The 26,319-nt window shown below is 40.3% G+C and overlaps 1 protein-coding gene and 1 long non-coding RNA gene across 3 annotated transcripts in view; one reads left to right on the top strand and one right to left on the bottom strand.

The window, feature by feature from the left end:
• LOC124879259 (retinoic acid receptor beta-like) overlaps positions 1-26,319 on the bottom strand; it is a 361,385-nt gene that overhangs the window by 83,629 nt on the left and 251,437 nt on the right. The window lies entirely within an intron of this gene.
• On the top strand, positions 21,010-25,079 carry LOC124879260. Its single transcript, XR_007040987.1, has 3 exons — positions 21,010-21,206; positions 24,615-24,936; positions 25,011-25,079. It is a non-coding gene; the product is annotated as an uncharacterized LOC124879260 (long non-coding RNA).

Raw genomic sequence — 26,319 nt, 5'->3', positions numbered from 1 at the left:
CTGAGTTAAGGATAAAAGTTATTTAAGAAATACACCCACAGCCTGTTTATAATGCTAACCACACTAATCACTAATACGAGATACCAGTTAAAAATGTAATTCAATTAAGCTAATTAATATAGTGGCAGTTGACAACAAACATCATGCAGTTTACGTCAACTTGATCATATTAGCGCCTTTATTTAAAAACAAAAATGACTTGATCTGAAATTAGCTACTGAACTGTGATTGCTGCATATATGAAATTAAGTACAATCCATTTCAACCTCAAATGAATAAACAGGCAACGCTTCTGCACTGAGAAGGACTTATGTAAGACAATGTAACTAGACCAGACTTATATAGGGCTTTTTTACCATCTGGTAAGTTACACTAAGCAATTTATAATGTTCTTCTCATTAAACCAAACACTTGGCTGGGTATCACACCCTGAAGCTTCCAAATGAAAGATGACACTACATCACTGATCCATGGCTGACAGCCCTGAAGATGGCCGCCAATCTTCTTAGAAGTGGAAGTCTAAGTTAGTTCACCCTGAGGACAGACTGTACAGTGCTCAGTGATAGAACAGAAACAGACTGAACAAGTATGGCTTTTTCAATAATTCCAACTTTCAGTGTAAGTAGAATGTCATCTGGTTTACTGTGTTCACAGCAAGATAATGTGCCTGCATCTCACCTTATCCCAGTAATTTCTTCTGTCACAAACCCTCATCCCAAAACCTTCTCATTCCTTCTCTGTTCTTCCTGAACCCAACAGCTCCATATTCAATTCAATTTGTTTATTTATATAGCACCAATTCACAACACATGTCATCTCAAGGCACTTTACAGGAAAAAGTCAATTCAGTTGAATCATTACGTCAGGGAGTGATGGTTTCTTGCAGGACCAAAGTGTAAACAGAAGCCTGGGATCCGCATGGTGAGTTGAAGTCATTAATAATAACAGAAATGAAAACTTACAAAAGGTATAAACAGGACATGGAGCATAGGTGATGAGACGGGCATGGAACGGGCTGGCTAACAGTAAAATCCAGTAATCAATGTGAAAAACCAGAGAGGTTATATACACGGGGAGAAGTGAGGAGAAAGGCATGGCAAGCAGGTGAGAATAACCAGGTGAGAATGACTAACAGCTGAGACCAATGAAGAGAGAGAGAGCTAAGGGAGGAGAGAGAATGGGTAGGAGCAGACAGAGAGGAAGGAAGGAATCCAACAGAAGTCTGAATGTACAGGAATAAACAAAGAAGTAACTAGAGAGTAAAGTAAGTAACTAGCGAAGATAAACAACAGGGAAGCAACAGATATCAAATAAGAAACTCACACACCTGCACATCATGACACATACAGATTCCAAATCTATTCTAAATTGATCCTAGTTATCAAACAATGCAGTCATTGCAGTCAAAAAGTTTCTATCTAAGGAAACTCAGAAGATTGTATTGAGTCAGTGACTTGCAGCATTAACTCATCATTGAGTATGTAGCGACAGTGGAAAGTTGCTTCATTGCATCGTATTCAACTTCCTGTTTCCAATATATGCACTATCCCTCCTCTATACGTGTCCAAACCATCTCAGTCCTGTGTCTCTTACCCTTTCTATCAACTTAAGCTATCTTAATATATTTGTTCTAATCCTGCCCATTTTGGTTAACATCTTTAGGTTTGCCACGTCCCGTTCTACTTCCTGTCTTTTTGTTAGCACCATCTCCATGCCATACATTCTTACAGGTCTTGACCATGTTGTGAATCTTCTCTTTGACTTTTGTCGCTATCTATCTGAAATCACTCCTGCGATGCACGATCATTCAACTCTTTTGTGCATGATTGCCCTTGGTATATACTTAAAGTTGAACTCATCCACATTCAATACCTCTGCAACTAGCAGCTTTAGTGCTTAGTGAATGATATAATGGAGAGGTGGGGATATTAAAACATATACTTTTTATAATAATAATAATAATAATAATAATAATGAAAGTAATAATAATAATCATTACTAATATTGTTAGCATTATTTAAGAAAAACCACTTCCATTATTAATTGAGTAAAAAGATCAGAGGGTCCACTCTGTCTTAGAGCATTTTGCACTGCGTCCATTACCAAGTCAATGTTGGGACAACCACTGGTAGCGCTTGTATTACTGTCTAAGCTTGCAGTTCTCCTTCTACAGATAATATACTTGACCTTGTATCTCAGTGTTTAGCCCTGTCTCTCTCCTAGACATAGTTATTGGCTGAGCTTTTACTGTGACAAACTGTGTGTGCTCTTTTTCAACCTGTAGACGTGAAAACTGGTCAAAGTTTATCTGTTTAGCTGTGCTTCTCTCCTAGATGAAGCCACTAAAGGAGCTCCTACTGCCATTAACTTTTTACTTTTCTTTAATATAGAAAGTACTACTGGATCAGTGCCTCTGTGTTATTTAGTGTGTATCCTCTGTATTGTCAAACCGTCGGTCAGTCATGGTGGATAGCCACTCAGACTGAGCCAGGTTCTGGTTCTGCTGGAGGTTTCTTCCTGTTAAACAGGAGTTTTCCTTTCCACTGTCTCCTCATGCATGCTCGGTATGAGGGATTGCTGCTCAAGCAGAAGGAATTAATGCTGCAATTCACGGGCTCGATTCAGTCTGCTTGGTTCTTTAGATAGAAATCTTTTTGAATCAATTTGAATGGGAATGGATGTAACTGATTTTGGGTCTGTCTGTATGATTGGACTAAAGTGACTATGTATTTCTGTATGTAAATCAGATATTTTTGTGATTGTTTTTTATACCTTGAAACAAAATTTGTTGTGAATTGGTGCTATATAAATACACTGAACTGAAAATTAGTTCAAAGAAAAAAAATCACTGACTGCCCAGAAGGTTCTAACTGTTAAATGTCAAAATCTCACAGACAAATGGTACCCAAACAATATTTTTTATTCCCGATCCCACATGTACAGGGATACTCCAGTCAACACATCATGGGCTAAAAATGCTAGTATTGTGTGTTTTGCAAAAGTAGACTTTTTGAAAAACAAAATGGGGCCATCAGTGACTCTGTGGTTCACTTGCTGTAGCAACAGAAATCACAGAACAATTAAACAAAAAGGGGGAGCGACTGCACAAAGGCCTGCTCTGTTACTGTGGCAAACATGAAACTTCAACAGATAAGGCAAAAACAGCAGTCAGCAGCTGCAACTTACAAAACAAGACATCTCTCTCAGACTCCCATTCATCTTGTTCTGTTCCTCTCTGCAAAATGTCCCCTGAAACCCAATCAGTCTCAATCTGATCATCCCAGCACCTGAGGAGACCAGATGGAGCAGCAGATACTGTTCACCCTGAGCAGTGAATAAGGGGAAAGTAGAAGGAGCTGTGGGACTCACCCCAGCCTGCTCTGAATAGCTGTACACACAGAGAACTGGAGCCTGAGCGAGAGGCAGAAAAAGGCAGCACAGAAAAGAATGAGAAGGTTTCAGATCACAACGACAACACAGATGCTCCACTGTTGCACCAATCTTCTCACCATGCTGTGCTAGGTCTTTTGGCCCCAAACCTGACAAGTGTCCCCTGCGCCCTACTGAGATTCCGCTCAGTAACAAATAACCAAAAAACAGACAGCCTGTTTGTTTTCTCTGTAGTCAGACCCAGAGCTGACCCTTTGGATGTTTCAAAAGCCTTCGAATGAATTCCTCCTTCACTGCAGCAGCATAATCTCACACTTTCACACTTTCTCAAAAACTTTCACCCCTTAATTTGAGTTGATATATTTAGTAGAGGAAAAAACAAAATCATATTATATGATTGTTTTCAACAAAACTGTTTTAAAATAAATGAAAAATAAAGCATGTTTTTTATTTATACTTTTAAAGTTAATAAGAGTTTCTAGAAACTTTACGGCTGTCTGTTTTCCTGGGGTTAAATATGACCTGACACATAGGCCTAGTTTATTTACCAGCTTTCCACTCCACTACATAAGGACTTCTATTTATCTTGCTACCACTCAATGTGAGCTGAAGGGTTAGCAGAGTAAAATGGGATCCAAAGACCACTGAGTGTGCAGTGAAGAGGGGCATCTACAACCTTTAGACCTTATCTACAGGTCCTTCTCAAAATATTAGCATATTGTGATAAAGTTCATTATTTTCCATAATGTCATGATGAAAATTTAACATTCATATATTTTAGATTCATTGCACACTAACTGAAATATTTCAGGTCTTTTATTGTCTTAATACGGATGATTTTGGCATACAGCTCATGAAAACCCAAAATTCCTATCTCACAAAATTAGCATATCATTAAAAGGGTCTCTAAACGAGCTATGAACCTAATCATCTGAATCAACGAGTTAACTCTAAACACCTGCAAAAGATTCATGAGGCCTTTAAAACTCCCAGCCTGGTTCATCACTCAAAACCCCAATCATGGGTAAGACTGCCGACCTGACTGCTGTCCAGAAGGCCACTATTGACACCCTCAAGCAAGAGGGTAAGACACAGAAAGAAATTTCTGAACGAATAGGCTGTTCCCAGAGTGCTGTATCAAGGTACCTCAGTGGGAAGTCTGTGGGAAGGAAAAAGTGTGGCAGAAAACGCTGCACAATGAGAAGAGGTGACCGGACCCTGAGGAAGATTGTGGAGAAGGGCCGATTCCAGACCTTGGGGGACCTGCGGAAGCAGTGGACTGAGTCTGGAGTAGAAACATCCAGAGCCACCGTGCACAGGCGTGTGCAGGAAATGGGCTACAGGTGCCGCATTCCCCAGACCTGGGCTACAGAGAAGCAGCACTGGACTGTTGCTCAGTGGTCCAAAGTACTTTTTTCGGATTAAAGCAAATTCTGCATGTCATTCAGAAATCAAGGTGCCAGAGTTTGGAGGAAGACTGGGGAAAAGGAAATGCCAAAATGCCAGAAGTCCAGTGTCAAGTACCCACAGTCAGTGATGGTCCGGGGTGCTGTGTCAGCTGCTGGTGTTGGTCCACTGTGTTTTATCAAGGGCAGGGTCAATGCAGCTAGCTATCAGGAGATTTTGGAGCACTTCATGCTTCCATCTGCTGAAAAGCTTTATGGAGATGAAGATTTCATTTTTCAGCACGACCTGGCACCTGCTCTCAGTGCCAAAACCACTGGTAAATGGTTTACTGACCATGGTATCACTGTGCTCAATTGGCCTGCCAACTCTCCTGACCTGAACCCCATAGAGAATCTGTGGGATATTGTGAAGAGAACGTTGAGAGACTCAAGACCCAACACTCTGGATGAGCTAAAAGCCGCTATCGAAGCATCCTGGGCCTCCATAAGACCTCAGCAGTGCCACAGGCTGATTGCCTCCATGCCACGCCGCATTGAAGCAGTCATTTCTGCCAAAGGATTCCTGACCAAGTATTGAGTGCATAACTGTACATGATTATTTGAAGGTTGACGTTTTTTGTATTAAAAACACTTTTCTTTTATTGGTCGGATGAAATATGCTAATTTTGTGAGATAGGAATTTTGGGTTTTCATGAGCTGTATGCCAAAATCATCCATATTAAGACAATAAAAGACCTGAAATATTTCAGTTAGTGTGCAATAAATCTAAAATATATGAATGTTAAATTTTCATCATGACATTATGGAAAATAATGAACTTTATCACAATATGCTAATATTTTGAGAAGGACCTGTACATACCAACCAGTTATTTTATAGGGATACCAAGAAAGAAAACTTTTCCCTTCCTACCACCACAAACACAAAAACGTGGAACTATTGTTTCATACCACAGGGAAAGTAGTAGCAGTAGTATGACAGGAATACAATAATTATTAAAAAACTATTTTTGTCAGTTATGTGTTGGGAGTTCTACACACAGGGTCAAAAAGGTTATCCAACATCAAATCTTATACCTTATATTCTTTTAGTGAGATTTTTTCTGTAGTCTGTGGGAAGAGAGGGAGAGGGTAAGCTTAAATTTGACTTGACGCTCAGGCCCATTGACAGTCTTGCCAAAGAATGTTAAATGGGCCCCCATCTGTGGCATTCTGTAATTAGCAGAAAACAATTAAATATTTACAGTGGTTGGACAATGAAACTGAAACACCTGGTTTTAGATCACAATAATTTATTAGTATGGTGTAGGGCCTCCTTTTGTGGCCAATACAGCGTCAATTTGTCTTGGGAATGACATATACAAGTCCTGCACAGTGGTCAGAGGGATTTTAAGCCATTCTTCTTGCAGGATAGTGGCCAGGTCACTACGTGATACTGGTGGAGGAAAACGTTTCCTGACTCGCTCCTCCAAAACACCCCAAAGTGGCTCAATAATATTTAGATCTGGTGACTGTGCAGGCCATGGGAGATGTTCAACTTCACTTTCATGTTCATCAAACCAATCTTTCACCAGTCTTGCTGTGTGTATTGGTGCATTGTCATCCTGATACATGGCACCGCCTTCAGGATACAATGTTTGAACCACTGGATGCACATGGTCCTCAAGAATGGTTCGGTAGTCCTTGGCAGTGACGCGCCCATCTAGCACAAGTATTGGGCCAAGGGAATGCCATGATATGGCAGCCCAAACCATCACTGATCCACCCCCATGCTTCACTCTGGGCATGCAACAGTCTGGGTGGTACGCTTCTTTGGGGCTTCTCCACACCGTAACTCTCCCAGATGTGGGGAAAACAGTAAAGGTGGACTCATCAGAGAACAATATATGTTTCACATTGTCCACAGCCCAAGATTTGCGCTCCTTGCACCATTGAAACTGACGTTTGGCATTGGCATGAGTGATCAAAGGTTTGGCTATAGCAGCCCGGCCGTGTATATTGACCCTGTGGAGCTCCCGACGGACAGTTCTGGTGGAAACAGGAGAGTTGAGGTGCACATTCAATTCTGCCGTGATTTGGGCAGCCGTGGTTTTATGTTTTTTGGATACAATCCGGGTTAGCACCAGAACATCCCTTTCAGACAGCTTCCTCTTGCGTCCACAGTTAATCCTGTTGGATGTGGTTCGTCCTTCTTGGTGGTATGCTGACATTACCCTGGATACCGTGGCTCTTGATACATCACAAAGACTTGCTGTCTTGGTCACAGATGCGCCAGCAAGACGTACACCAACAATTTGTCCTCTTTTGAACTCTGGTATGTCACCCATAATGTTGTGTGCATTTCAATAGTTTGAGCAAAACTGCTCTTACCCTGCTAATTGAACCTTCACACTCTGCTCTTACTGGTGCAATGTGCAATCAATGAAGACTGGCTACCAGGCTGGTCCAATTTAGCCATGAAACCTCCCACACTAAAATGACAGGTGTTTCAGTTTCATTGTCCAACCCCTGTACCTTTGACATAATTTCTATTGTAATCTGTCTCCAGCCAAGAGACACAGTCCCTCCACCGTATCCTAAGTCGTCCCCTGGGCCTCTTTCATGCGGGACATGCCTGGAACACCTCCCCGGGGGAGGCCTTCAGGAGGTATCTGATTCAGATGCCCAAGCCACCTCAACTGACTCCTATTGATGTGAAGGGGCATCGGGTCTACTCCGAGCTCCTCCCTGGTGGCTGAGCTCCAAACCCTATCTCTAAGGGAGTTCATTAAGTCTTCGATAACAAAAATAAATATCATAGAAAGTATATCTCATCACCAACTCCTTCAAATTTGGCTACTTATAAATCATATAAAAATTAAGAAACCCATCTCCTTAGAGTGGCCACACAAAAGTGACCAGTTCATGAAATCTAATGATAATATCAAGGCTACATTAGTAATCAGTGACTTTACAGGAATCAAAAAACAACAAAATTATCCTAAACTTTTACAGATGGAAATTTTACTTTCACCAATTCTTGTTTTTGGGCTTGTAGTCTCAATGATTTTTTTACAGTCATATTCAATAAATTAGAATACATATTAAATGAGGATTGTTTGTCTCGCGGCTGGCCTGGGAACACCTTGGGCTCCCCCCGGAGGAGGGTGTCTCTGCTGAGTCTGCTGCCCCTGCGACCTGGTCCCGGATAAGTGGAAGACGACGAGTACAAGTACGAGATTGTTTGTCAGATTAAGAGTATTCTTAATATTCTAATCTTAAATTTTGTGTTTTCATTAGCTAAACAGAAAATCCTCATAATTAACAGAAATAAAGGCTTGAAAACATTAGTATGCAGTTAATTTATATAATGTCACTTGATCAGCTAAAATCATGCCATGATAGAATTGGTGTCTCCTTAATCAAAGAAGGATTCCTAAGAAAGAAGGACCTGTCCAGGGTGTACCCCGGCTCTCGCCTGTAGACTGCTGGAGATACGCTTCCCCGCAACCCACTTTGGAAGAAGCAGTATAGAAAATGACTAACTGACTTAATCAAAGAAGATGCAATAAGTGAAATTACTGAATTGATTTGATAATAATACTTTACAAAGTTGTACTTTTGTCTATAAAGTGAGATATTTGATAGTGAATTTACCGATGGTTTATGCAATTGTTTTGTAATCAATTCTTCACTGTATAATTACTAAACTAGATCTCCATCTACCATTATTTAAAACATCATGCTGTCAGTTTTCATTCAAATATCATGGACTTATTCTTTAAAACCTGTTTGAGCATCTAATGGAACCTTTTGTCTCATTGTTGCATTTAAAAACATGGAAAAAATGCCTGACTGTCAGAATAATTTAGGAGTTCCTTCCTTTGAAGCAAATATCCCAACCCCAGAAACCTGGGGTTGGGACCCGAACCAGGGACAGCCGTGTCAAGTACTGGAGCCTCCGTATATGGGTTGCACTCTGCTGCTGCTATGCCAGGTGCCGCGCCCCTCGAATGCAAATCTTTATAGAAATTTTCTTTTTTTTTTCACCTAAGTGCCTTATGTTGATTTATTCTTCATATTTATGTATTGTTAATATACTGTATATTTTTTTAATTGCTTGGTATGGTTCGTTTAAACCAGCACTGGTTTCTACCATGCCACCACAGTATTTATTTATATTATGCTTTCAACATTGTTTGTTTTGTTTTTATTTTGTTAAGTTGTGTAAACCAATATACTGAACAAAGCTAAAAACTTATTTCAAGTGCTACTGTAACTCGCAAACTAAACCCTAAAATCAAATTGGTTAACCAGCAGAACAGCCAATAACTTAAATATTAGTCCTACATTTCTTTTACAAACAGGCCTATTTTGAAAGAAATGTTCTTTAACATAATTTGATGGTTGGGGGTCCAATAATGTGGACCTCCCCTCTACTATGGATCATCAACCCAGTTGTCCCCCTATGTCAGCGGCCTTGCCTGTGGACCTTGTGTTCTGGTCAAAGTTGAAATTCATCTATCTCACCAGGTGGGATTAAATTGTGCCCTCCCTCTTGGTTCCAGCTGCCAGGGAGGGTAGATGTCTACCTCACACACACACACACACACACACACACACACACACACACACACACACACACACACACACATAAAATCCACCCACCTGTTGACATAACCTAAATAGCTAAAGGTCACAAAAATACAACTTCTCATTTTATAATGTAACCTGTCTACTTTGATGCTCGCTGCAATCTTGATTTAATGAAGTCAATCACGCAATCTCCAAACATCCTTTTTGAAGAGCAAAACCGCCCTGGTGCATGTAGGCAACCAGCTTCTACAAATGGTATGCCTGAAATGTCAAGACAGGACCTGCAAAAAAATCACAATAAATAAATGAACAAAGTTGAAATTTTGCCACGGTTTGCTGTGATGGTTACTTGTACAGCCAATAGAGACAGGTTACCTGTGATATTGTTGAGGGCAGAGTATAAAGGATCTGCCAGGTCTTTCACAAGCCCCACTCTGCTTCTTGCATCATAGCATCTCATTATAATTATTCCTCTCTAACTCTCTAAGTATAGCAGGTTTATTTCTGTTGTTGGCTTCAGCACAACCAAAAGTGGCAGATTTGCAGATAAAATATAGCCATTATAAATGTTTTATTTTGAAAACTCTGATGTTGATGAACAAAAGCCTCCTGGAGAAGGTTTGGTGTGAAACAATAGAAGAAAATGTTAAAAACTTACTCTATGCCTATTGTTAAGCATGGTGGACGATATATAATGCAATGGGTCCTGTTTAGCATTGATAACATCATGGCCCCTTTGTGGCCATATGGGAATATCTTGTGAAAAGATTAAACAAGTCTTTAAAGCAGAACACATCCCACGACAACATGTTCTTACATTAATGGAGATGACATCCCAGAACCACTGACTGACAGGACTAGAGTAAAGCTCTGCAGTCACCATCCCCCACCTAATACCTTCTTACCAACATTGTTCTGACTATCTGTTTTGCTGCTTTGAGGCATAACAGCAGTGGATCAACATCTCAACCCCCACGCTGCTTGGGTCCTTTCACTATCATGGGAAGAAGATGAATTAAAAGTTTTTTGTTAAGGTACACACATGTGTGCGCGCGCGCACACACACACACACACACACACACACACACACGCATACACACACACGCATGCACATTTGCACACATGCTGATTATTTTGCCCATTTGTCAGTTCATGTCTTCAGTTCTGGTTGTTTCATATCTGACTTTTTGGGGTATGACAAGAAGCCCTTTGCCACAGGACATTTTGCACCGACAATGATCCCGTCTCCCTTTGGGGACATTTGATCTGCTTTGACAGCTGATGATTTACAATACTTTTCTATAATGTACAGGGGTTGGACAATGAAACTGAAACACCTGTCATTTTAGTGTGGGAGGTTTCATGGCTAAATTGGACCAGCCTGGTAGCCAGTCTTCATTGATTGCACATTGCACCAGTAAGAGCAGAGTGTGAAGGTTCAATTAGCAGGGTAAGAGCACAGTTTTGCTCAAAATATAGAAATGGACACAACATTATGGGTGACATACCAGAGTTCAAAAGAGGACAAATTGTTGGTGCACATCTTGCTGGCGCATCTGTGACCAAGACAGCAAGTCTTTGTGATGTATCAAGAGCCACGGTATCCAGGATAATGTCGGCATACCACCAAGAAGGATGAACCACATCCAACAGGATTAACTGTGGACGCAAGAGGAAGCTGTCTGAAAGGGATGTTCGGGTGCTAACCCGGATTGTATCCAAAAAAACATAAAACCATGGCTGCCCAAATCACGGCAGAATTAAATGTGCACCTCAACTCTCCTGTTTCCACCAGAACTGTCCGTCAGGAGCTCCACAGGGTCAATATACACGGCCGGGCTGCTATAGCCAAACCTTTGGTCACTCATGCCAATGCCAAACGTCGGTTTCAATGGTGCAAGGAGCGCAAATCTTGGGCTGTGGACAATGTGAAACCTGTATTGTTCTCTGATGAGTCCACCTTTACTGTTTTCCCCACATCCAGGAGAGTTACGGTGTGGAGAAGCCCCAAAGAAGCGTACCACCCAGACTGTTGCATGCCCAGAGTGAAGCATGGGGGTGGATCAGTGATGGTTTGGGCTGCCATATCATGGCATTCCCTTGGCCCAATACTTGTGCTAGATGGGCGCGTCACTGCCAAGGACTACTGAACCATTCTTGAGGACCATGTGCATCCAATGGTTCAAACATTGTATCCTGAAGGCGGTGCCGTGTATCAGGATGACAATGCACCAATACACACAGCAAGACTGGTGAAAGATTGGTTTGATGAACATGAAAGTGAAGTTGAACATCTCCCATGGCCTGCACAGTCACCAGATCTAAATATTATTGAGCCACTTTGGGGTGTTTTGGAGGAGCGAGTCAGGAAGCGTTTTCCTCCACCAGTATCACGTAGTGACCTGGCCACTATCCTGCAAGAAGAATGGTTTAAAATCCCTCTGACCACTGTGCAGGACTTGTATATGTCATTCCCAAGACAAAATGACACTTTATTGGCCACAAAAGGAGGCCCTACACCATACTAATAAATTATTGTGGTCTAAAACCAGGTGTTTCAGTTTCATTGTCCAACCCCTGTAGTTACAGTACGGAAAAGTGGTTAAGGTTGGAGTATACCAGTCGTGACAACCTACCAGGCATGACACATTTTATAGTTAAGTTAAGTTGTATGACTTAAGTGACTGAAAAAAAATAAGAGGCAAGTCCATGAATGAGGCATCACACCGCAGTGTACAGAGAGTAGAATGATGTCACTATATAACAGTATTTTTCCCCAAGCAGCTCTGCCGTGCTGACCTTCTACATTAGATTTTTCTCTGTTAACCCAGGCCTTTTTCGTTGCACAGAGTTGACAAATCACATTATGAAGTGTGCAGTGAGGAGAGCTCTATAGATTATGGTGGCAGGATGAGAAAGATCTCAAGAGATTTCTTTCTCCCTTTCTCTGCACTATACTGTCAGCTAAACTGGGCTCTTTGTCATCAGCACTCTGCACCATCAGCTGGCTGCAGGAAGGAAACAAGGATATGAGGAAAGCACAGGACACAGAGGTTGCTATGGGTGATCATTTAGCCATAAACAAGCACAACAAAAGGTTTTTATTTCTGATTAAATGTTCACATTGTGGAATATACTAATGAACTATGTGTCCAGTAGCAATAACATGCAGAAGTAGTCTTGTTATCGCCTCTAAAAATCCTGCATTATTAATTTTTACACCAAGTAGAATATATTTTTAGCTCTGTTTGTGTGTTAGTCAGCAGGAGATCTAAAAACAAAAGCCACTTTGCAAAATACCCTGCAACAAAAATCTGAGCGGTTGGGGTGAGTTGTCTGAGGGGGTCTGGGGGGATTGGGTTTATGCTCCACTGAAGGAAATAAGACCAACATGAGATCCAAATTCCTTAAAAGCCAACGTAAATAGTCAGAATTATTATTAGTCACAGCATGTCTGGACCAGAAATGCCTCTCATGAGAGGTAAATGGTCCAGCATTGCACAAAAGCTGAGAATGTTTTGGGATATTGCTTTTTATGTGAACTAATATAGATATTTGCTAAAACTGTCCCTCCATGATTATCACATTGAGTACAATATATTTTTGTCATCTTCCTGATTAATTAAAGACAACAACTGAAAACAGGATAGGCCAACCATTTCAACATCTCTCAGATGATTCCCATGATATTCTAGAATCGGTGGTGGTAGGATTATTTACTATGATAGACCTGGAAATTTCACTAGCCAAATCTAGACTCACTATTTCCACCTCCTCAGTGAGATGGTTTGTAGTAAAAGTCATTGGAAGTTGTTAAATGACATTACCTAATTTGAATAGCTGAGCATCTGCATGTAACAGTAATGGGTGCTGTAGAAGAGATGGACAACATTGTAAGTAAAGTCAATAACAATAACATCCAAAATATGTTAAAAAACTTCAAATTTGTTTCCCTATTTATTTTTAGTTTTTGTGTAGTTTTCTTAAATCTAGCTTCATTTTTAACCCTGTAGTCAACTTAAAAAAACGACAAGACGTCACAGTAGAAGTACAAACTCCTTCAAAACGTTATTCATGCATTCATCACCTTTACATTGGACTATTGCAATTATCCCTATATTAGCACTGAACAATCATCACTTCATCGACTGCTTTTGGTTCGAAATGCTGCAGCACGTTTGTTAATAGGTATCAGAAGGCATGATCAGTTTTAGGTGATTTGCACTGAGTGTCCATATATTTTTGTATTGATTTTAAACTTCGAACCCAAGGACCAACCCTCCACTTGATGTTTATACGGCAGAGTCCAAACAGTCTTTTAAATCCTGCATGATAACACATTTTTTATGTTGGCTTTTGATTCAAGTTTCAAGTAATTTTCTTTTACTATTTTATCTTCACAGTTCTGTAGCTTGTGAAGCACTTTGGTCAGCTTTGTTGTTTTTAAATGTGCTATATAAAGAAAATTTACATTGATAGTAAAACATTTAAATTTTTTGTACAAAAGCTACATAAACAAACTAAATTGACCAAAGCAATAGAAATACAGTGATTTATTTTAGAGCAGTAATTTGGAATTATTTCTTTCATTATACTACAGCGATGAACCTTCTGAGAGCGGCCAACCTACCAAATTTACTAGTTTAAGAGTTCATCAACGAATTAATCCAGGAGGTCAAAGAAGAACTTATAAAGTTCTGCGAGTCTCACTACCTCAGATAAGGTCAGACTTCATGTTTCAACAAGAAGAAAAAGAGACTGGGCCAAAATGGCCTCCATGGGACAGTTCTAAAGCCAGAACTATTGCTGATCAAAAAGAACATAAAGGTTTGTCTCACATGTACCAAAAACATCTTGATAATCTCTAAAACAACTAGTAAATCTGGTTTAAAATTAACACAGAGTTGCAAGAAAACATGTCATGTCTGATGTTGCTTTGCTACTTCAGGATCTCAGTGACTCACTGGATTTGATGGTACCACGAATTCTGCTCTAGAAGAAACCCTAAAGATGAATGTCTAGTTTGTGATGTAAGGGTCAAGCTCCCTTGGGTGATGCAGCAGGACAATTATCCAAATAAATCATAATGAAGGTTTTGGACTGGCCTTTTCAAATTGTGAACTTAAATCCAACTAGGATACTAGAATGGAACAGACAGGTCATTCAGGAAAACCCTCCATTGTGGCTGAATTAAAACAATTCTGCAAAACAGAGTGGGCCAAACTTCCTCCACAGTGCTCAATGCCAGTTATCGCTCAATCTCAGTTGTTGAACAAGCAGGTATGACATCAAGGGATATTTACTTTTATTCATAGGGTTTTTTGGATTTTTTTCTTTTTACCATTCGCTTTTTTGTATTTACTCAAAATTTCTAAATATTTCAATTGTGACAAAAAAAAGCTAAGACAGAAGAAATCTGTAAGGGGGTAAACATATACATAGCATTATATATTCAAATTGAGGCCATAGAAATTCAAGTAAATCTGGTTAAGACGCATGCCTGTCATTTGTGATTAGCTTGAATAGTTGGGGAAAATGATCTGATAATAGTTCTGTATAAAATGAAAAAATACATAGAAATGTTGAACACACTGAAAAGGGTAAGAGCTGCTCCCCTGACAACGCTGCAGGGAAAGTAAACAGCAGAAGGATGTGAAAAAACTGGAAGACAAATAAGCTCAACTAAGAGATTCACTCTTTTATTTTATTCTTAAACATTTTATCGAAAGGTTGAGCATCCATAATTCTATAAATGAAAACACAATATTTGCACAATACCAAAACAGTGAAGCAATGAAAATGAGTTTCTAGCATTGATACGAAAAAATGTGTAATAACTTAATGCAGTTGTTGAAGTGGTCCAAAGTGGTAAATGTCCTCCAACATTCCATTCTTGCGTGTGGCTTTGGGGAGAAAAGAGGAGCAGACAGAGCTAGGAGCTCAGAAACACAAGGGTTTCTCAGCCAGTGTGAGCATTCAGAATGCTGTGCTCATTCACAGGGGTTGTGGTCTCTCGCTTGTCAAACCAGTTTCATCAAACTAATCCCACTGAGTCGACACCTCAGGACCCAACAAGAAGAGGGGAGAAAGGGGAGGAGTATTTACTGCTCAAAGTTTTGTCTTCATGCTTTCAGAGCTGTCAGCACGAACGACACGAATGCAGAATCACACCATCCTTCTTTCTGGACATTTCAGAGCTTATGCAAACTAGTCCCAGGGTGTCGCTGTCTATACTGTTGTACATCTACTATGGAAAAACTAAAATTGGAGAAAACATATTTTATCAATATCTATACCTGCATTGGTTTCTATCTGTCCTTAATTTTCTAAAGAATGTAGAAAACAGGTCCTTTTTTATCTAACTGAAGAAATCCTTAGGTTTGCTTTACTTTCGGCCAGGCGTATAATTGTGATTAGACCCATGCTTAGAAGTCACTGCTGGTGCTGTGTTTCAAAATAAACTTTAAGATTTAGCTGCAGTTTGCATTGCTCTGTTTAGGAATGCCTAAACTAAAACTGGTGACACTAGAGATGAGCTGGACTAGTCTGTCTGAGCCCCTTAGCTGTGGAATTTTGTATTGAGACAACAGCAAAGTTTACTTACTTTTACTGTTCAATCATGGTAAAAAATGACACTATCCTGTTCCATTTCCACTGTTTTATGTACCAGTATAAATAAATGTATGGGGTCTTTGAAAGTGTCAAGAGTACAAACCACAGCAGATCATACACTGACATTGTGTAATAAACTAAACTAAAACCAAAACGGAAATAGGCTGTTTAAATCATCTTTTTTCACTGAACACACCCTACTGAGCACTACCAGGTTATGCTTACAATAACACTCTTCAGTGTGGATGGTGTTACTAAGTGAAACATTTTCAGGTTCAGTAATGTATTTAAAAAGTAAGTTGGAGAAAGCTGCCAAAGAGGGAGATACATCAAGACTTTCAGCAGATAACAGGATGGCTGAATGGGGTACAGCAAGGTTGCTCTGTTTTATCCTTATCATAAATGTCCCTTGGGTTTTCAGATGAGGTTCTGTCTCTTTTTAGAACTAAGTGTTAGAGTTGGAAAGATTATCACGTCTGTTTTGACTTTGGAGAATTTTCTTTTGACTTTGAGTCAAGACAGATGAGACCGTCATATTTTGCATATGCATGTGCTTCTGGAGGTCCATATGCAAGGACTCTGTTTTAACAATTCAAATTAACTCTGTCCAACAAAACACATCAGGATATCACACTAAATTACACTTGCTAGGATCAAAAAGAAATGTATTTTTTAGTGCTTAAGACTCTGCTAAGATGGTTTAGTTGGTGCAATGGATTTTGACAAACTAGGTAACAAGTAACAGTGATAAAGTAATGCAGATCACTAATCATGTCTACTTCTTGACACAAAAGGTTTTTTTCAGTTGCTCTCTATAATTACAGTGACTTTCACAGGAGACTTCAGAGGTTCACTTACTCTTTTGATATACACAACTCAAACATTTTAGAACACCTTCCTTCCTTAATGGATCTCTTTATTTTCATGACTATTTAAATTGTAGATTCTCACCAGAGACAACAAACCTGTGAATGAACACACATAGAATTACGTAGTAAACAAAAAGTCTGAAATAACTCGAATCATTTTTATCTTTTAGATTATTAGAAAATAGCCACCATTTGCTTTGCCGACTGCTTTGATTTCTTGGCATTTTCTCCAAGAGCTTTATGTTGTGGTCACCTAAAATGGTTTTCCCAAGAGTCTTGAAAGAACTTCTCAGACGATCATTGAGAGCCAAAGGCCAAAGGTTAATATTTTAGTCATTACAGCAAAGGGCGGATACTTTAAGGATTCTAAAATATAACATATTTAAAGATCTTTTACAATTTTTGGTTCGCTACATAATTGCATATGTGTTCAGTCACTGTCTTGATGCCCTCATTGAGAATCTACATACAATGTAAATAGTCATAAACATGAAGCCAACCATTAAATGATAAAGACGTTCTAAAATGTTTGACCGGTAGTGTATACACCACTGTATGTTACTCAAATTTCCAAGATATCAGAGTACAAAGTTGTCTTTTTGTGGAAAAATTGCTGCCAGACCTGTAGAATCTAGAAATCACTTAAATAGAACCGGTTTGACCAGTGGTGGTTCTGAAGAAATTTAGTAGACTGCTGATGCTCAGCAAATGGCTTAAAAAATATGTGAACTTTATCAACAACTTCAATATTTTCCCGGAAAGAAGGCATCTTTTCAAGTAAGATGGATTTTGTCTTAATTAGTCTGGAGTAAAACTCTTCACTTCCAACATTTTTTATTCTGTGAATCAGACACCAGTAAGCTCCACTGTACACAGGGGATGGTGAGAGAGCACACAACTGATAAGACTAAGCTCTGAAGGACAGCTGCAATCTGCTGAGATAAGGATGAAGCATGGAGAAACATGACCTAGAGAGAGACTTCTACATCATTACAAGTAGATACTGCCCTTACTCCAATAGTGGACAAGTGGACCCCCCCTTAGCCCCATCAGAGGACCCCAAACCTCCCCCCCAGAACCCATCCACCTCTTCATTATCTACATTATGCTCAGACTCCCCTCTCCTGGATTTTACTGACAACATGAAATTGGAATGCAACTTACTCCATGTCCAAATTTTACATTTTCTCCACTTACATTGGGGGTCATCATCGTCCAGCTTATTAAAAGCCTGTCTGTGTCTAGGATGTTCCAGAAACCCATCTGTGACATGTACAGGGTCCAGCCGATAAGACTACCAGCAGTTATTATCTCCAGGAAATGCTTAGGCCCACAATAGTAAAATGCCGTAATATCGCTGTGCTTACATTACAGGAAAAAGAAAGATAATAAGATAAGAAACAATAGACAGGAATTCAATTCAAAATCTATTCCTTGTCGTGCACAACTTGTCAAAACTATTAGCATCCAGTAAGTCACTTAAACTGGCTCTATTAAACATTAGATCTTTGTCTGGAAATAAATTTGTAATCACCAATGTTATTACTGAGTATAATCTTGATGCTATGTTTTTAACAGTAACATGGTTAGATGAAAATAGTGAGACACCTACAGTGATAGAGTCAACTCACAATTGCAATCTTCAATGTGAGAGCAGAGAGCAAAGGGAGGTGGAGGGGTGGCCACTTTGTTTCATGATTCACTAAAGTGTTAAAAGGTGTTTCTGGGCACATTTGGCTGTCCAGGTAAAGAGCCTTGCTATGTTTATAAATAAACTTTATCGTCATTAAGGGTCTCAACATTTCCAAGATCTTTATAACTGATGTTGCTTCTCTGTTATCTTTGAAAACACCATTTCGATTGACTCAATTAGCCAAAAAGATATAATAAGAAAACACTTTTAAGGACCTTTAACCAAGTTTAATCTTACACTTTGTCCTGTAACTCAGTAAATAAGCTGGTAGATAACTTCCATTAAAACATTTCAGAGATCATTGATTTAATTGTTCTCTTTAAGGTGCCATTGTTCTCATTAAGGTGAAGGTTGTCTGGTAAGAATAAATCTGTGTAGAGAAATGTTCCTCTGGTAAGAAGTGAAAAAAGGGAGCGTTGAAAAGCCAAATGGAGGTGGTGAAAGACCAGACTCTATGTTTACTTTTCCATCTATAAAAAAGGCTTCACAGATATAAACTACTACTGACAAATGCAAGGGCATCTTTCATTTCTGAAATCATCAACTAAAACATTAAAAATGCTTATGCCTTATTTGCTACAGTTGTCTAACAAACCCTCCTGTGTCTGAAGCATCTGAACCTAACTAAATCAACTAAGCTCCTCCTCCAACTGTCTTGATGTTTTACCCACAGCTTTCTTAAAGAAGGTTTAGCCTGTCATTGCATCTGATTTGATGCAAATAATAAACACAAGCCTTTTATTAGTTGTTTCCCCCAGGCCTTAAAAACAGCAATTATCAAACCACTGTTAAAAAAGAATAATATGGAGAAGTTGATATTGTAGAATTACAGGCCCATCTCTAATCTCCCATTTATCAGTGAGGTTATTTAATAAGCTGTGTTTCAACAGTTAAATACTTTCTTAACAATGACCAGCCGCTTTGATGTTTTCCACTCAGGTTTCTGTGCTCACCACAGTACAGAGACCACATCCACATAAAAGCCGACTGTGGAAGAACCACAGTGCTGGTATTATTGGACCTCAGCAGAGCATTCACCACTGTTGATGATGGTATATAATTTTAGTGACAGGAGAACTGAGTCAGTCTTTCTGGTACATCACGCAACTGGGAGTGTTACTTGAAGGACAGGGCCTTTTTTGTGTCAGTGGGTAACTTTACATCAGAGTTCACAAAAATCACACACTGGGCTCCCCAAGATTCCATTCTTGGACCTCTCCTATTCAATACCTAGATGCTCTCCCTGTTTCGGAACATAACAAAGAAACTAGATAAATTACCATAACTACTCAGATGACACAGCACTATGTCACCAGGTGACTATGAACCTATTCAAGCATTGAGTGGATGCATAGAACAAATCAATGTGTGGATGTGCCATAATTTTCTTCAGTTTAATAAAAACAAAACTGAAATCATTATTTTTAAACCAAAGGAGGAGCGATTAAGAGTCAGCACACAGCTTTAGTTATGACAGCTAGAGACCACAGACCAGGCCTGAAATCTGGGTGTAGTGATGGACTAAGACCTAAAACTCCAGAGGCACATTAGGTATATTATCTTTAGTTCAATTGATCATAGCAACAGTGTCTGCACAGATCTCCCTAAAACGTCAATCAGACAGCTGCATCTGATCCGGAACACTCCTGTGCATGTCCTCACTACATCTGAGAAAGTAAAGCACATTTCCCTAGTTTAAAGTCCTTACACTAGCTCCCTGTATCTCAGAGAATATATAGAGCTTTATAATACGTCTGCTAGTTTATAACTCAATCAATGGCTTTGCACCAAAATACATTACAGATTTGTTGTCGTTGTATGAACCTTCCAGACCACTCAGGTCTTCTGCAAAGGACCTTGCTGTCCAGTGAGAAGCAGTTCACTGTAAAAAGCTCCTCCCCCAATGAACGTGGCTCTCCTAGAAGAAGCCAGGAGGAAGGTACAGAGCGCTAAGAAGTCGCTGACAATTGGTCCAGGCACGGACCAATTTTAAAAAGAACATTCCCCCATTATCGAGCCGGATAAGTTTCTTCCTTTCCATGGAGAAACATTAATTTTATGTCAGGACAATATGGGCCTAAAAGCATTGAGTGCATTCATTAATATCAGTCTGTACTCCAGCTTTTCTTTACCACACTTTCCTTTATCATGCCCCTGCAATGTACTTTATTGTGTTGTTGCTGAAATGTGCTATACAAATAAATGTGCCTTGTATTGAATGAAGCAGAAGGAAAATATAACCCTTTCCAACTCCTTTAGTAAGAACTGAAGTGGCTCCTTGTCTAACCTTCTAGAATGAATGTGGCAGGATCTGTGTGCTGTGTCTGGTGTTGTTCACTGTGCTTGGCCTCTAGGTGGCTCTGAGACCGTGATGAGTGGTGACAGGTGTTCCCTATCTCCTTAATCATCCTTGGAGGGTATTTAAGATGGAGGCTGATTACAATTCAGCACCAGAGTGTTGCCCTCAGTGTTATAAACTCAAGCCACATTAATCCTTGCTTTGTCTTTTGCCTTTGAGTAACTTTGTATGTGCTCCTTCGCAGGCTGCATACCTGAACCTGACTTCGTTTTCAGCATTGTTTGCTCTCCTGGATTTTTGACTCTGGAGATTGATCTCCAAACCTTGTGGATAAAAGCCTGGGCATCCTGCTGTCAAAATAAGGTGAGATCTTTCCATGTAATCCATGCAACATTTATTAACTGCTCACAGTTAAATCCATAAAAATTACAATAAATATCGTTGTGTAATCCATGCAACAATTATTAAAATACACAGTTGAAGAAGTGGAGAGTGAAACAAGCATATACTCATATTCTACAACTGACAGACTGGAGAGGCCTGTGTGGAGCCACATATTAACTGTCTTATCTTTTGCAGAAATATAAACGAGAAGTGTAACCAAGAAAATGATGTATAATGATTTTCCATTTTCAACAAGTATTAAATGAAATGAGTAATCTTTGATTATCAAGTTAAGACGTATGATTGAAATATGGTTAAGAACTGATAATTAAAATAAAAAAATTAAGGTTTAAAATTCTCAATCAGCTATATATGAAAGATATATTGTTGATCATTTGTGATGTATGAATAAAAAGGATGAAGTTTAAGTAATGGTTTTAAACTGTAAATGAAGTAAACGCTGTAACTAAAAGTTTGAGCAGCACCGATGTAAGAATTAAAGCCTCTGTTTAAGAGGAAGTGTAACGTTGAGTGAGACAGGAATAGAGCAGATGCTCAGGAATTGGGGAAGTGAGAGCTGTAGCTTACAGCACAAGGCTGATGACTGAGGCGGGGGCGCAGGTCAAAGAAGAGGCCAGCAGACAGCTCAGGACTGAGGTGATGATGGCATGTCTGATATGGACACGACTCAGGAAATTCCAGAAAAAGATCACCTTATGTCACGGGTGACCAATGGGACAGCCATGGCAACAACCACTGGCCAATGAGCACAAAGAGTTTGGTGGAAATGCTCTATAAAATGGGCAAGAATAGAGGAACTAGTTGTTTCCTCGCAGAAGACCAGTGAACAAGATCGGACGGAGAAAAGACACTCAGATGAAAAAGGACCAGAGACACAGCCCAGCTGATTGACTGCATTAAAAAGAGGATCAACCGGTGTGCCCCGAAAGGACTGTGCCTCAAGATTAAGAATTTCATTTCATCTAAAGCCTTTTTATCCAGACAACAGAAGTGAACTTGATTGGTGAACAGCTGATTGCTCTAAGTTTTAGGCTTCTGGAAGTCCTGAATCAACTTCATTTATGTCTCTGGGTTTCCTTCAACTCTTCAGCCTCTGGAAGCTACTGTCTTTGGAGACATATGACAACAAAGTTCCTGTTCAAACCATCAAAACCTGGAGCATCAGTGCCCATCCACTTCAAGGAAGAAAACTGAAGATCAAGTTGTATTTCCTTCAAGAAATCGCTTGTTGTTACCAGAAGAATCTTCTCCATCAGGTGCATGGATGAGCCTCCGTCTTCAAAGCCTCTCCAACCTCATTAGTTTCAGCATCAGGGTAAGACAGGTTGAGTTGATTTATTTCTATTATTGAAATTGTTACGTGTTGCCGAATTTAAGTTGTTACTGACCCCTGCATAAGCGTTACTAATTAAAGAAAGCATATAAAATTCTAGTTAAATTGTGGACATTCAATTAATTGAGTCACCTTATTTTTGGTTTTTCATTGATGGTAAAAAGTCTTGCCTAGTTCTAAGATATATTAGGAGGTTTTTATAGGTTGCCTTAACCAAGTTTGTTAAAACAGCGCCCTTGGGGCTCGTGCCAAGCCACTAAAATCAACCTAGCCCATATACCAAGAGCCAGTTGTAATATTAGGGAATGAGCAGCTGTGAACAAAAGTAACTGAAGTGTGAATGACTGTGGTGGGCTACTCTGTCGTCCAGACCTCCAGTTGAAGAAGGGCGAGATTTTTGTATGAAGGCTGTCACAGGCTAGGCAAGTTATTTCCCGACACCAGCTTAAACAGCACTTTCAGTAAACCTGCTTAGTAAGATCTTTCAGGTTTAGGGAAATCCGGACCCATTGGATGGAGAGCTGGATTGGGCAATCCCTTTAGACATAGGGAAGTAGGAGGGAGGGATTAGCTCATTGGACAACGAAACTGCCCCCATTGTCTTCACACAACTGGCTGGCAGCTTTCCTGTCTGGATCAACAACAGACCTCTTAGAGTGAACCCTGTCCACCCTCCATCACAATAAGACCAACACCAGAACCTCAGAGCCCTACAACGTGTGTCAATTACCTACCAGCTCCGGTCTCCTCTATGCGCAGCTTCGTTGTTGTTTTCCCTCCTCCTGGCGGATCACCCATCATCCCTAGTAAGATATACTGGTTATTTAGTAATATTCACTCTTAAGATTCATTTTACTTACCAGCTCTACTTACCTTGCAGTTTGTTTCTTGGTTCCAGCTCCTTCCGTACCTCCACGCTTCCTGTAAATAAATTCTTAAACTTGATCTGTCTCCTGAATGCTTACTGCATGTATTACCGCTGCAGCCCCTCCAGTCTCTCAGCAACGTCCACACTCTCGTGATGTCACTTCCCCTAACCCAAAAAAATATTCCAGGGAGACGGGAGATTGCAGGGGTTTCCTGTTACAGTGTACACTTGTTTTCAACCAATCCCCGCAGTCTTTTCCACACGATCATGTTAAGATTTCCTATTTTTAGGGGCTATTAACGGGTAAAGCGTTTAGATGGGCAGAAGCACGCTTTACTAACTGCAGGGATTTTGGTTGTACCTTTACAGAGTTTGAGAGGGATTTTGGGAAGGTTTTCTCTAGTGATTTTTGACCAGACTGCTACCGCCTGGAGAATAAGAAATACGTCAACCATAGATATCGGCCAGCCCCTGTGTACCATCCTGGCCAGAAGGTTTGGTTGTCCTCTAGGGACATACCTCTGAAAGCAGTTTCTAAGAAACTGTAACCCCGCTTTATTGGTCCCTACGTCATTGAGTCCATCAGCCCTTTGTTTGCCCCCTAGTCTGCGTGTTTACCCCATCTTTCATGCTTCCCAGGTAAAACCCTTCTTTTCCAGTGCTTCCTGCCCTCCTGCTGAGCCCCCACCACCCACACTGGACCAGCTTGGACACCCTGTCTGGACGGTCCACCAGATCATGGACTCCCGTTGGCGGGGTCGTGGATGGCCGTATCTCGTTGACTGGGAGGGGTATGGGCCGGAGGACCGGTCTTGGGTACCCCGGTCTTTTATTTGTGATCCTACCCTGATCACGGACTTTGTCTCCTCTCGGCCTTCCACGTCTTCTGGGCCGCCTGGTGGCGACCATTGAGGGGGGGGATGATGTCAGGATCTGTGTGCTGTGTCTGGTGTTGTTCACTGCGCTTGGCCTCTAGGTGGCTCTGAGACCGTGATGAGTGGTGACAGGTGTTCCCTATCTCCTTAATCATCCTTGGAGGGTATTTAAGATGGAGGCTGCTTACAATTCAGCACCAGAGTGTTGCCCTCAGTGGTATAAACTCAAGCCACATTAATCCTTGCTTTGTCTTTTGCCTTTGAGTAACTTTGTATGTGCTCCTTCGCAGGCTGCATACCTGAACCTGACTTCGTTTTCAGCATTGTTTGCTCTCCTGGATTTTTGACTCTGGAGATTGATCTCCAAACCTTGTGGATAAAAGCCTGGGCATCCTGCCCACTTTGTCTTCTCACATCTGGCTGGCAGCTTTCCTGTCTGGATCAACCACAGACCTCTTCAAGCGAACCCTGTCCACCCTCCATCCCAATAAGACCAACACCAGTACCTCAGAGCCCTACAATGTGTGTCAATTACCTACCAGCTCCGGTCTCCTCTGTGCGCAACTTTGTTGTTGTTTTTCCCTCCTCCTGGCAGATCACCCATCATCCCTAGTAAGACAGACTTGTTATTTAGTAATATTCACTCTTAAGATTCATTTTACTTACCAGCTCTACTTACCTTGCAGTTTGTTTCCCAGTTCCAGCTCCTTCCGTATCTCCACGCTTCCTGTAAATAAATTATTTGTTAAACTTGATCTGTCTCCTGAATGCTTACTGCATGTAGGTCAAAAAAATATAAATATCTGTTTGCATCAGAATATCACATAAATCATAGCCAACATATTCTGTGAGATAATTTTAAATCAGCAGCATGAAGCTAAGGAGATCCAGCAGAACTGACTGTGACTGTTGCTGACTTCTACTGGAACACCAGAGTCCTCCCAAAACCTAGTTTGATCCAGCACCTGATGAGTGAGCTGATCAGCACCTTCCTTTGTGCCAAAACCTCCAAAGGATTCCTGAAATACCACTGCTTCAATTACAGAGGCATCTCAGTCTGACTACACAGGAAAATCAGCCTAGATGGAACTGCACCACCCTCCTGCACTAACGACATGTCATCTAAAAACCTGGAATCTACCACGGATTTCATAGAAGGCTGTATAGATTTACACATAAATGTGACATGTTCCCTTTAATTATGTAGTACCAAGTCACAGCAAATTTCATCTCAAAGCACTTTGAATCTGTCTTTGTGATTGATTTGACTTTTTTTTTTATATAGTGAAGTAAAGGTAAAATAAAACTAGAGGCACATGGTAACTCTGTAGGAGCTGCCATTGTCCAGTGCTCATGTGGGAGAATCTGTTGACAGGACAACTATTATTTGTGCACTCTACAAATCTTGTGTTTGTAGAATTGAAGAAGAAAACTTCCTTAAACTCTTAAGCCCAAGGGGTTTTGTGAAGTGTGAGCTCAAAATAACATGTCAAAATCTAATTTTTCTGAGAATTGACATACTAAACAATCTTTATGTTAATAGACTGCCTTTAGTTTTAACTGTTTTTGGCATTTGTAGAAATTGTTTATCAGCTTTTAGCCAATATTCTACTATTTCTGTGGATACCACATATGTTTATGTTGAACTACTGGAATTTGCATTAAAAAAAGTAGAAGAAAGCTAGAGTTAAATTCTTCCCCCAGTACTGGGGGTTGGGGCTTAACAGGTTAAAAAGTCCTTCTTGCAAGCCTTGTAGGCGACACCATGAACATGTAAAAGAATGTGCTCTGATAGAATGAGACCACAATTAAACGTTTTAGCCTAAATACTGCAAGATGCTATGTGCTATGAAAAATTAACCCTGGACATCACCCTGAGCCCACCATTACTACGGTCAAACAGAGTGGTGGGAGCATCTTGCTTTGGTCTTCTTTTGCAAGGACAGGAGAGCTCGTCTGAGTTAATGATGGATGAAGCTAACTGCAGAGAAATCT

The sequence above is a fragment of the Girardinichthys multiradiatus genome, chromosome 13, assembly GCF_021462225.1.
Source record: "Girardinichthys multiradiatus isolate DD_20200921_A chromosome 13, DD_fGirMul_XY1, whole genome shotgun sequence".
Classification (NCBI taxonomy): Eukaryota; Metazoa; Chordata; class Actinopteri; order Cyprinodontiformes; family Goodeidae; genus Girardinichthys; species Girardinichthys multiradiatus.
This window is presented reverse-complemented; position numbering and strand designations above follow the sequence as displayed.